The following is a 12,637-nucleotide window of genomic DNA, read 5'->3' as shown; positions in this document are numbered from 1 at the left end:
GTACACGGTTTTCGTAGGATGCACACCTGGTATGTGTTGGCAATACCTACCTCCTATTTGTAATATTTTTATTTGTATATATATATATATGTGGTATAAATGTGGATACGTAAGGAAAAATGTTGTAAAGAGACTCACTCGCAAAGTATCTGCAAATGTAGCGCTAGCGAAATGATTAATTACCAGAGTGAAGCACGTTCACCGTAATATCGTAACACGAATCGAAGTAACGAGTTCGTAACGGACGAGCAATTAATTATATACCGAGGAACATTCGCCATCGGTCGTACGTACGTATGTTCGTTCGTTCGTTCGTTCGTTACGTGACGAGTTAGTAGTCGTCGTTGGTTGAAGTAAACGCAACACGTTGCGAGCACCCTTTGACGCTGTCCATTTTGTTTGCCAACTTGTTGGTCAACGATGTCGTTTAACCCGATCTAAACGTAAAAGCTTTGGCACTCGTCGTGTTTGTTCGAACCTTCGACCCGTTCGCCAAAAGTATCCAGAGAAACCTCTTTCAAGCACCGAGGAATTTGTCTTTTTGTCTTACCTACGACACTTAGATCATAATATGGTCAACAACAAAGGGTTTTTGATTAATTTATTCATAGAAATTTGTATTTTTTTTTTAGAAAATCTGCAAATCTTTCTCAAAGTAACGGGACTTATTATATTATGATACATACACCATAAGTATCAATTACTAATGAAAAAAAAAAGAAAAATAAATATGATTTCGTTTAATTCGTTTTTCGCATTAACAGCTTGTATATACTAACGTTATAACGTTCATAGATACGCGTGTACGTTAAGAGGCTAATTAACATCTATGGCGGACATAAATACGATCTAACACACGGGTATACCTTGTATTTACGGGAGTGTCGCTTTTATTAATATACCGTGCCAGGTATATTTACAATCTAGACTCGTTTAGGATTATCGTAAGTAGAGTAGACTGGTATAATATCGTAGGAGATATTGCTTTCAACTGTACGTCTTTTTTTTCTTTTTTTTTTTTTTCAATTTATTTTATAGATAACTATCGTGGATTCACTATCCATCGATGAACTTTATATAAGAACGAACATTGGGGTCCCGATAAGAGATTTCAAATGTTCTTTTCTACTCGGATACAAAATTATCGTACTAAAAGAAAAAGAAATTGAAAGAATTGAATAACTAATGCTTCCAAAATGTATAATTTAAAGGTGATAATATACGTAAAATGGTGAAAGCTAAGATAGAAAAGTTATTTGCCGTTTGCGTGACGTGACAGAGGACGAACGCATGATGCAGCCTGTTCAGGGTCTTCGGGGGTCAACCCGTCGAGAGCACATTTTTTCTTTTCTTTTTTTTCACTTTGTAATTCGCACCTTCTCAACTCGCGTTATCGCGAATAAAGATTTTCAACGTGTTTGCGAACGGCGTGCAACTTTGGTCGAAAACATCGATGGAAAGAAAACGATCGAACGAACGTTGAACGTTGGACGAAAACGAAATTATTCCCAAACGAGTGGGTCGATAAACGTTGTTAATTAGGCGGTACAGGTAAGTTAATTAATTTCTCCACACGGGGAGAGGAAAGATATTGCATCGGAACATGATATCTCGAGCGCCGAAACTCGACTCGGTAAAAAAAAAAAAGTAAAGAACTTTCTTACTCTTTCTTTTTCTTCTTCTCTCTCTCTCTCTCTCTCTCTCTCTCTCTTTCTCTCTCTCTCTCTCTCCTTTTTTTCTCGTATCGACGATTGACTCGTTCTCCAATTCGAATTGAAAAAAAAACCACGAAAGAAATGGTCGGGTGCTATTCGTTTACGTTAATTGATACGTGACCACGCGAATCGTATAATTTCACTCTGCCCAAGTACAACCTAGAGTACCACGGTATACTTGTTATTTGAAGAATTTATCGTTTCATTTCGAAAGAGAGAAAAAAAAAAAGAAGAAGAAAAAAATCGATAAACCAATTAAAACAAAAAATTCGATCGATACGACGAAATAGATACGTGCACGTAGACGTAATTTCTATTGTTAAAGAAAAAATAGGTACCAAAAAAAAACAAGGAAAAAAAAAAAGAAAATAAATCTTTGCCAAAATTACGATCTGAAAAGTTTTCCATGAATGTTTAAAACGGTCAACTATCTATACCTATCTATACCGAATAGTTTTAGAAGATGGAGAGAAAGGAAAATGAGAATAAGAAGAATGGAGGAAGTTCGAACGACGTCTTCTTGGGTTGGTTGGTTGGTGGGTTAGTATTGGTGTTGGTGTTGGTACGTCGCACCACAGCAAGCAAAGTCGTCTCTCTCGTTTCTCGAGTCTCGGGCGTTAATTTGACGCGGCCTGCTGTGGCGGCCGTTTACCGCAATGAGTTATATTCTCGAGGGGGGCACGTTTATGCGAGTAAAACGCGTTGGACGCGTGCGTACGTATCTACATATGTGTATATATATATATATATGTACACTAATACGTATTACTTAACTATACGTAGTACGTATTCCGAACCTCACCTACCCCCTTTTTGTTTTTTTTTCTCTTCTTCCTATCTTCTATTTCTACCCTTTTTATTTAATGACGAAAAAAGGGAGAGAGAAAGAGGAGGGAGGGGGCAGGGAGATGAAATGAGGGGGCAGGTGGATGACACGTTTCGTTAATTCCTACTCGCGTCATTTCCGCGATACCTTTACGTCTTTTTCTCTTGAAATACTTACACGAAATATATACACCTAATAAGTTTCTAAAAGAGAAACTTCTACGTTCGTATATTGAAAATGATTTTTCGAGGTCTTTAACGACGACTAACAGCGACGAATAACAATTGTATATTTCGAAACGTTGCGATTGTTTTAAACACGGTACACGGTTTTCGTAGGATGCACACCTGGTATGTGTTGGCAATACCTACCTCCTATTTGTAATATTTTTATTTGTATATATATATATATATATGTATATAGAAAAAATTGATAAATTACGACGTTCAACATTTGTTGCATTGACTCTCTTTAGTTTTTTTCTGCGAATGGTTATATTTTTCATATGCCATTTAGTTTCTCGCGATAACGTGAATTAATGAAACGGAATAAAACTCTGTCGTGAAAACAAAAAAAACAACAACAACAAAAAATAGTTTCATTCCGGTTTGAACGTACCGTGTTACGCTGTCGATTTTTTTCTCCTTCTTCTTCTTCTTCTTCTATTTCTGTTATTTTGACGACTATAACCGAAGTTCGTGTCAGGTAAAGGAAACGGTTGAGGGATTCGTTTCTCGGCGATTGAAATTCTTCGCGTTTTTCGCCCTACCGCGAAAAACTTGGATGGTCCCGAATTTCTTCCGCATCGCTGAACGGGGACACTCGACGATTTTATTATGGGAATCCTTCTCCAATTAAGCGGTCGCTATGGTGATGTAGAGTGAGTGCTTACCGTACTACTGCTACTACTGCTGCTGTTACTGGTGTTGTTCCTCCTGCGAATATACCAAAGGGAATGAGTTGATTCGCGGGGGGTTCAAGGGGGAAAGAAAAAGGAGCCCTCTTTCTACCTATACACGATATTCTTTCCTCTTTGATAAAAATAAGAAGAAGAAGAAGTATAGATCGATTGGATTCGATACTATCGAACAAAATGTTTAGAATTTTCATTCCCCCAGCTAACCAGAAAAAAAGCGTAGCGGGAATAAAATAAAATAAAATACAAATATAAAAGTAAAAATAAAAATAAAAAAAAAGGGGATATATTAAAGAAAGAAATAAACTGAGCTATTCGTTGGCCATTAAATCGTAACAATACAATACGAGCCCGTCGAATCGGTTAATTACGAACCATCGGAAAATGGCCACGCGATATGCGCGGAAAAACCGACGTTAACGATAATCGATAAATTTTATTCAAATCCGTATATATATATATATATATATATATATATATATATATATATATACACACTGTATTAAAACTGAGTGAATTCACCTGGTCGTGGGTATTATCTTTTTTCATTTTTTTTTCTCTCTTATAAAACAAAACAAAACACCATCTTCCACTCGGTTGGTCGTAACCACTTTGGTACAATCTACCCCGATAAGGATTTTGGGTCTTCTTGAAAAAAAAAAAAAAGAAAGAAAGAAAGATAAAAGGGGGAAAAATGTTTAAAAGAAATTTTCGGTCTCGAAGATAGCATACTACGCGTACTAAGTTAATTCTTTCGAAATATAATAAAACGAGATTTCGGAGGAGAGAAGAGAAGAGAAGTAGCGTTCACGAGATGCAACCGCCGCCAAGACGATATTTAACATCCGATAACGCGATTCCCCACGCATCAGCAATTTCATCTCGAACGTTCTAAAACGTCCTACGGCACTGGCGAGGCCCCGTGGTGGTTCAAAGCCCTTATTATACCAAGTAATGCATCTAATTATAACGCCGGATAAAATTGCCCTTGATATCCTGCGAACGCGAAGATTAAAAGCGGTTATCTTTAAATAACTTTCCACTCTCGAAATCTCGTTTCCCCGGCTCGGCACGAAAACCAAAAGAATCTCGTGTCCCCCCTTTTTCCCTCCGTCACTCTCTCACTCTCTCTCTTTATCTTTATCTCTCTTTCTAAAGCAGGAAGAAGCGAAAGCTCACGTCGTCGTCCTCGTCCTCGTACTCGTCGTCACCGTGAAAACGATAATCCACGTTTTAAAATCCACTTAGAAAAAAGAAAGAAAATGTTTTTCTCGAGATAGAAAAGCAGTCAGAGAGAAAAAGAGAGATAGAGAGAGATAGAGAGAGGGAAAAAAGTGCAAGAGATCCTGGTAGTGATCCCTAGCGAGAATTAGGAAAAGAAGACGAAGAAGGAAAACCGGGTTACAGAGTAGGGTGAAAAAGCTCAAACGAACGAACGAACGAACGAACGAACGAACTAACGAACGAGTGAGTGAGTGAGTGACTGAGTAAAAGAGAGCAAAAGGGAGAGAGAGAGAGATTCGAATTAAATTACGTTTTAATTTCGTGGCCATTTCGTTGGTACGCTTAGCGATACGCCAAATATCCGACGCAATTTACATTTTAAATTGGACACTTCTTGTCGCGCGGCTCGAGGGCTTGCCTCGTCGTCCTCGTCCTCGTCCTTGTCCTTGTCCTCGTCGTCATCCTCGTTGTCGTTTTTTTTTTTAGAAATTTTTCTCCCTAACATCACTCTCGAATAATACGAAATGTTCTTTATTCTTCGTGATATTTTTTGAAACTTTATAAATACATATATTTATTGTATTAGATATTTCCTTTTTCAAAGTTTATTTGCTTTATGGATTATAATAGGTCAGTTTGTAGTCATAAAAATGTATATTTACTATTGACCGATAATATGAATACCATACTATTTATAATTATTTCATTTTGTTAATATTACTTTATTTTTGCTATCTGTTTTATATCTGACTTTACGTCAGATCTTTCAAATTGATACTCGTAGACGTTTCTACAAAATTAGTTGGAACAATTTTCAAATGGAACAGTTACAATAAAATAATGTAATATAGTTATACATAAAAAAAAAAAAAACAGTTTATAATTACAACGAGGAAGATATTTAAATCTTCCGTTGAATTTTCTACGTATGTAAAAATAGGTGTTTCTATATATAAAAAACAAAAAAAAAAACAGAAACAAAATCAATTATTTGAAAAACATAAGTTTCAATAAATGAATGATATTTTATACTATATTACGAGTAGATGTAGTAATATCCATAACCCCAAAAACTTTTGATCAGTATTATATTATGTTCGTCGTGTTCGTTTCCTTTACAAAAGTTTTATATATCAACTCTGCAGGCTACTTGTTCTCTTCGATCGATTCTTCCTCTCTAGTTTCTTTCATTGGATTTTATTTATTTTATTTTTTTTTTTTTTGCTTTTATTTTTGACATTTTTATTTTACCCTTTTCTTCCTACCTTCGTCGATCCTTTACCCTTTAAGATGCAAAAGGGGAGTGGGGGAGGGGGGAGGGGGGCAACGAGAAGAGAGACACGTAAGAACAACACGAGAAGACAGTAAGAAAAAAAAAAAAAAAAAAAAAAAAAAAAAAAAAAAAAAAAANAAAAAGATAAAAAGAAATAGAAAGAAACAGAGTGGTGGTGCTCCTGGAATCCGCATGATAGATCGTTTTCTCTCTTCGCCGGCTCTTTTTCTTGCCACGGAACATCGGATTCTCTCGCAGGAACGACGATGGCATCCTTTTGGTACCGCGAATAGCAACCCAACCCTTCTCGTTCCGAATCCACCGGCGATTATTCTTCGGTTGTTGCGCGGCTCTGCGTGAATGAAACTTTGTCGCGATATAGGCCTCTCTCTCTTTCTCTATTCAATGGTTTCGAATTTTGTGCATATAGTCATATTACATTCACATTTTCTACATCTTTCTTTATAGATAACATTTTATTCTATATTCAAAAATATTTAAATATTTTACATATGAATTTTGGTGCATTGAAAAGTATATTTGAAAATTTTTCGAATATTTATTAATTTGTTCTAATATAGGCTTCTCGAATGTTCTTTTTTTATTGTTAGATTTTTTAAAAAATTGTTAATGAATTATATTTTATATTATATCTATGTGTATCTAAATATAGCAATTAATTTACAAAGAATTAAACGTTTATATAGTCAACGTAAAATACATATATAGAATTTGTTACTTTTTATAATTTGTCTGTTGAATATCATTTAATTGTGATTACGATTTATACATATATTCAACATAACTTCGTATTTATATGAAACAAATATAAGTATACATTTTTCAAAAAGAAATAATTGATTAAATTGAAAAATATTCTTATTCATTTTTTTCCTTATATTAATCAAATGAGTTAATCGTTATACATAATATATTATAATAGTTAGATAATATTATTTCAATCTCGGTGCAGTGTGTTGAAAAAAGTTAAATGAAAATTAGAACCGAGTATACACCTCTATAGATCGATGAATGAGCTTCGTTCATTCACACGGCCCAGTTCGGATTCGACGAACCGACGAAAGGAGAAAAGCAACGAGCGAATCTGTAACGTTTAGCTCATACACCCTGTTAGGAAAGAAGCTCAATCCGTGAAATGCGTGCACGCGTGTCACCAAGCGTAAGACCGTTCGACCCGTTAAACATCGTACGACCGATGACGATGACGATGACAACGACGACGACACGCTTTGCCTGTTTCAAACACTCCCAAACGTTTCGGTATATATCTACACACACATATACACGGATAAACTTTAAACTTGCTAGCTCTCGTTACCCCGTACCACTTGTTTATTATTTCTGATCGATTGATTTTTCGAATGGGTGTACGGTTCCCAACAAATTAAGAATACAGAATTTAATAACGAAATCTTTTTTTTTTTTTTCATACGAAAGTATTTATATTATTTGAAATATATATTTTCTATATATATATTTATAATTCTTTATTTTATATACGAACCCGAATGAAATGAGAGAGAAATATATAATTCTCGATCGTGAGATGCAACAGAACTAAACGTTTGAACGATTGCAATAACATTCACCCGTTTGTTTTAAAAAGCCTAAAGCGATAAATGAATTTTTTTCTATAGGTATATAAAGTACGTGGGGACACACACGTACCTATATATATATACGATTCGTATCGAACCTTTCGGGGTGGACGCGGGGGAGGGGGAGAGAGAAGTTATGGTGTACGATACAGTTTCGAAGAAATAATTGTCGTTATCTTGATAGGTCTCTTTTATCATTTGTTTAGAGTTCGCGTTTCGCGATAATAGAACCGATGGACGGGAAGTTTAATATTTCGAATCTACACGTAGGAGAGGATAGACGAAACAAAAGTTATATAATATGGTAATACATAGTAACTATGTGTGATTTGTTTTACAAACGAGGTTTTTTTTTTTTTTTATATATCATCGAGAAACTATCGATCGTTTATATATACCACCTTACTCTGTCTCATTTTCCTTTCGATATTCGTTTGCGCATGCGTCTGTCCTCCGGTGATCGAGCTTTTTTGCTCATTGAAATCCGAGAGTTGGCAAGAGGAGAAGCGCGGGCTTTAACGTATTCCCATTGGTTGGTTAGAAGCTTAAAGAAGCGTTTCACGGGACGTTGGCCGTTAGAAAAGGATGGTAGGTAGCTTCTCGTTTCGTGTTTCCTACAGTGGTGGTTTGCTTGCGTGTTTGCGTGTTTGCGTGCGTGCGCGTGTGCTTTGCTTCGGATCGGTTAGTTCGAAGCACATAGAACGTAACGGCGACGAGGTTTTCTAAGTAGATAGGTGTATACTATAACGATATATACGTAGAATACTTTTATCCATGATCGTGTGCGTAGTTATGCGAGTACGCACGAGGTCGTATAAATAAATCTCTAAGAGCTGCCACGCGGTCTGCCGTGAAGCACGATGTCTCGAGTGTACTGGCACGTTTGCTCCTTCTCACGCGTGCGCACACACACACGCACACGCATACACAAGTAAACTGTTCCAAGTTAACAGCCAACGAGGAGACGCGAGTTTCCTCAGCGTGATTTTGCGCTGTCGTATCTTAGTGTTTTCTTTTCTTAAAGCAGGTGCTCGTGCAAGAGTCATCCTTTTCTTCCTTCGTGTATATATACACACATATATATATCTTCTTTCTATCATAGATATTCCATTTGGTACTCTTACAGACGAGATTTGTAGGTTAAATTCTCTCACCGAAGTTGACGTTGTCTCTGCTGTCTCAAAGAAGAACTTGGAAACCGCAGCAGCAGCATCATCATCGTCAGCATCAGCAACAGCAGAAGCAGTAGCATCGTCTCGCGGATAACACAACTCGAAGTCATTTATTTCCAACTCGTATAAACCATTGAAAGTCGTTATTCCCTCGTTTATATTTTTTTACCTTAAAGCGGTAGGTAGGTAGGTAGGTAGGTACTGTATTTTACAACACGCCGTTTAACATAATGAACAATCGAAAATAAAATATTCCCATTTAACACGTGTCGCGTTAAGTTAAAGAGAATGAATGTCTTTACTTACTTACTACGGGCAAGATTATTCCATGCGGTATTGCGGTTTACGTTTATTCACTTTATTTCTTTCACTTTAAACACGAAGATTATTATTCTCCCGTTTGCGAGAAGGAGTGGTGGTTGAAGGGGTAGAGGTAGGGGTGGAGGAGAGTAATATCTTTTAAAGACGAGAGACATTGATCGATTTCTCGAACGTTTATCCTGTTTCAATCCCTCCCTATCAAAGAGCACATATTAAATTTGACCAGAGTAGTTTTCGTTTACCAAACGGAAAGCCTAATATCTTTGCCACGAGTAGAGGAGCCAAGTCAAGCCAAGCCAAGCCAAGCCAAGCCAAGTCGAGGATTTATGGAAGCACCGACGACAATCTCGTTACCGTTTCCCCTTTTACTTCGTACCAACCCCTTCTTGTACACCACCACCCAGTCGAAGTATCGTACTGGACAGGAAGCGTCCTCCTAACTTCAAAGTCATTAACCGTCCGAGACCGGTGTTAAGTCTCGAAGATTCGGCCCACGCCTGGTGTGCTGCCAACGTCAACAACAACAACAATAACGAGTTTTCTGTGGTCCATGAAGAAGAAAAAAAGAAACAGAGAGAGAGAGAGAGAGAGTGAAAGAGATAGAGATAGATAGAGAACCGAAGACGGGGAGGAAAGATGAGAAAGAGAGAGAAAGAAAAAGCAAAAGAGGCGTCCTCGGTCGTCCCGAAATAAACGGCGACCGCATACTCGCGTTCCTTCGGTCATGCGTACTCGCTCGATCTAACTACTTCTTCTTCTTCTTCTTCTTCTTCGTCTGTTGAATATCTCTTATGTTAGTCCGTCCTCTCGCACATTTTTGCGCCTCTCGTTTCACTGCCCGTCCACTTTGGCCTCCTCCTCCTCCTCCTCCTCCTTTTTTCTCTTCTTGTCCTACACCGTGGCCGCTCGATTTCTGATTTGCAAGATCGAAAAGATCCAAATGGGGGAAGGAAGGAAGGACAGACGGACGGAGGGAGCCATTCCATTTGGCCATTGGAAGAAATGGAAGTGTTCGAAACCAGTCGACCGGTAGAATATAGTTGGATCGATCGAAGAATCGAAGAAAGGAACGAATCCGTTCGAGGGATCGACGACAACGACGAGCTTGCCGGCACCTTTGCTCAGGATTCCCATAAATGGGTTCTCCTTGGCAGTCTCTTCGCCTTTTAGAAACGACCATGGTGTAGAACTCGTCTTACCATGGACATGCCGTACCGTGCCATGCCGTGCTGCGTCCTGTTCAGTCCCAGCTTTCCGTTTAAGCGACAAACAGAACCAGCACCAACAGAACCAGCACCAATAGAACCAGCAACCTTCTATATCTTTCCTCTTTCTCTGACTCTTCTTTCCCACTCTCATCCTCGAGTTCTTTTCCTTTCTAGTTCTAAAGTTTCGAACTTTCGACTTCCAGATCGTACGATAAACTCGACTCCCCTCCTCCCCCTTTTCCTCCTCCTCCTCCTCCTCCTCCTCAGTATAATCGTCTCTTCGAGTTCTCTTCCGCGTTCATAGTCGATTTTTCTTTCCTATTTTAACAACGTTTTTACTTGGAATTCAAATTCTAAATGTAAACGTGAATATAAGTGCATACAGAAGATTCCATAGTTTTCATCCTTTTATATTATACATTTGTTTTCTTCCTTTTTTCATTTTGTTTTCTCGTCGTTTTCTCGACAGCAGCTTAGGTAGGAGTCGATCGACTCTAAAACGTTGCGAGACGAAAATAAAGCTTCCCTCTGGTCGTTTATTCGTTCGTTCATTCGTTTGTTCGTTCGTTGGACCGACACATCTTCTTCTTCGTCTTCTTCTTCTTATTATTATTCTTATTCTTCTTATTCTTCTTCTACTTCTCTTCGTTTCCTTCTTCGTTTCAAGCTAAGATCGCCTTCGTCGAAATTAACCGACAGACCAGGTGGTCCATTCGACGTAGATGAAGGAGGAGGAGGAGGAGGAGGAGGTGAACGAGAAGTAAAAGGGAAATACGCGAGAGTGCGTTGCCACGTTATTATCGGGCATCTCTTCTTCTCCGCACGTTTTAACTTCTACTACACGAAGAAAATGCTTTTCTCTATCCTCAATCTCTATGGTACTTATATACACTATATCTATGTACCTATTTGTCTTCTTCTTCTTCTTCTTCTTCTGTTAAGTATCGATGAAACTCGACGTTATAATCAAGAACGTTTTCTCGCTCGTTAAATCGTTTATGATTTACCACCTTCTTATTTCCTAATATTACTTTTTCCAAAACAATAAAATAATGAGTATTTCCGATGTACCGATAAGTACTTACTTAATATTAGACATTGAAAAATGATTAGCAAACCTGTATCATTAGTAGGACCACCATAACGGTATTTAAATAGTATTTACTTGTTAGTAAGACTTCACTCATCAGTCAACTAAAGATACTTTTCAATGGAAAATATTAAATCGTGACGTGTTTCGCAGTATTATCCTTGTCAAAACTTTATTTGTCGGTTTTTAATAAATATCACGTGTCTCGAAGAAGGAACAAAGAGAAATAGAGGAAGAGAAATATATTGACACGTTTGATAAAGAGAAAGCTACGAAATTGGCGAGCTTGTCGGCATTGGTTTGTACGATTCGCGTCTTTCGGATGAAGCGGGACCACCCGATAATACGTGCCATGTCCATTTAGATAAGCTTCGAAGGTTTAGAAAGTCGCTTAGCGAGAATTGACACAAACATACACACACACACACACATACACACATAATTTCCCCGTCTCTCCCTTACCGCGCCCTATCACCGCAACGCACCATACACGAGTGTCATCGAATTTGTTCACGCCCACGCAAATCGATGCGTATTTTACGAGAAACAAGGCTCGCTAACTCACCGGTTGTGATTCTATTCTCGAGATTATCTTTTTACGATTTTATTTTTATCTAATTTCGAGATAACGTGCGACCGATGAAAATTATCATTTCTTTTTTTTCGTTATGTTATTTTAATACGTTATACGATTATATTGATGTATGGGGAGGGGGTTGGGGGTTTGTGTGTTTCATAAAAACAAAGTTCGTAACGATTTACAATTTATATGTTGTTTGATTTATATTTGTAATCTATGGGATTAATTTATTTATTTCTTTTTATTCTCTTTTTTTATTTTTTTTTTATTATTTTTAAATTCGACACGAACGAATTTTCTGAACGAGTTAATTAATGGGTATTGAGTATTGGATTGTTTACGAAAGTTTGTGTATCCAATTTTAAGAACGATTTATGTATACCGTTCAAAAATATGATATAAATCCAAACAATGTTTACGATCAATTTAATAATTTTACCTGTACGCTATATATAATATAACACAGCGTTGAAATATTATTTAACAATTCGAACGAACGTTCCTGAACGATTAATTATTATTACAAATATTATAATATACGGTTGCTACAAAAAAACAATAGGTACAATTTAATATTAAACTATCCATTTATCCGATATAATATAACAATAATTCATATTACAAAAATTTATATTTTTTTATCCCAGATAAAAAGGGTGAGATTAACAACCTACCCTCGGTAAAAACAATAGA

General features: G+C 37.2%; 1 protein-coding gene and 1 long non-coding RNA gene across 2 annotated transcripts in view; one reads left to right on the top strand and one right to left on the bottom strand.

The window, feature by feature from the left end:
* The window catches only part of LOC106790908 (netrin-1-like), a 133,194-nt gene that overhangs the window by 5,692 nt on the left and 114,865 nt on the right, over positions 1-12,637 (top strand). The window lies entirely within an intron of this gene.
* LOC106790909 overlaps positions 3,198-12,637 on the bottom strand; it is a 104,903-nt gene continuing 95,463 nt past the window's right edge. The window contains exon 4 of the long non-coding RNA XR_001382134.1: positions 3,198-3,476. This is a non-coding gene — a long non-coding RNA (uncharacterized LOC106790909). The remainder of the gene's footprint in view (positions 3,477-12,637) is intronic.

Source organism: Polistes canadensis, unplaced genomic scaffold (assembly GCF_001313835.1).
Source record: "Polistes canadensis isolate GaletaPanama2010 unplaced genomic scaffold, ASM131383v1 scaffold_268, whole genome shotgun sequence".
Lineage (NCBI taxonomy): Eukaryota > Metazoa > Arthropoda > Insecta > Hymenoptera > Vespidae > Polistes > Polistes canadensis.
This window is presented reverse-complemented; position numbering and strand designations above follow the sequence as displayed.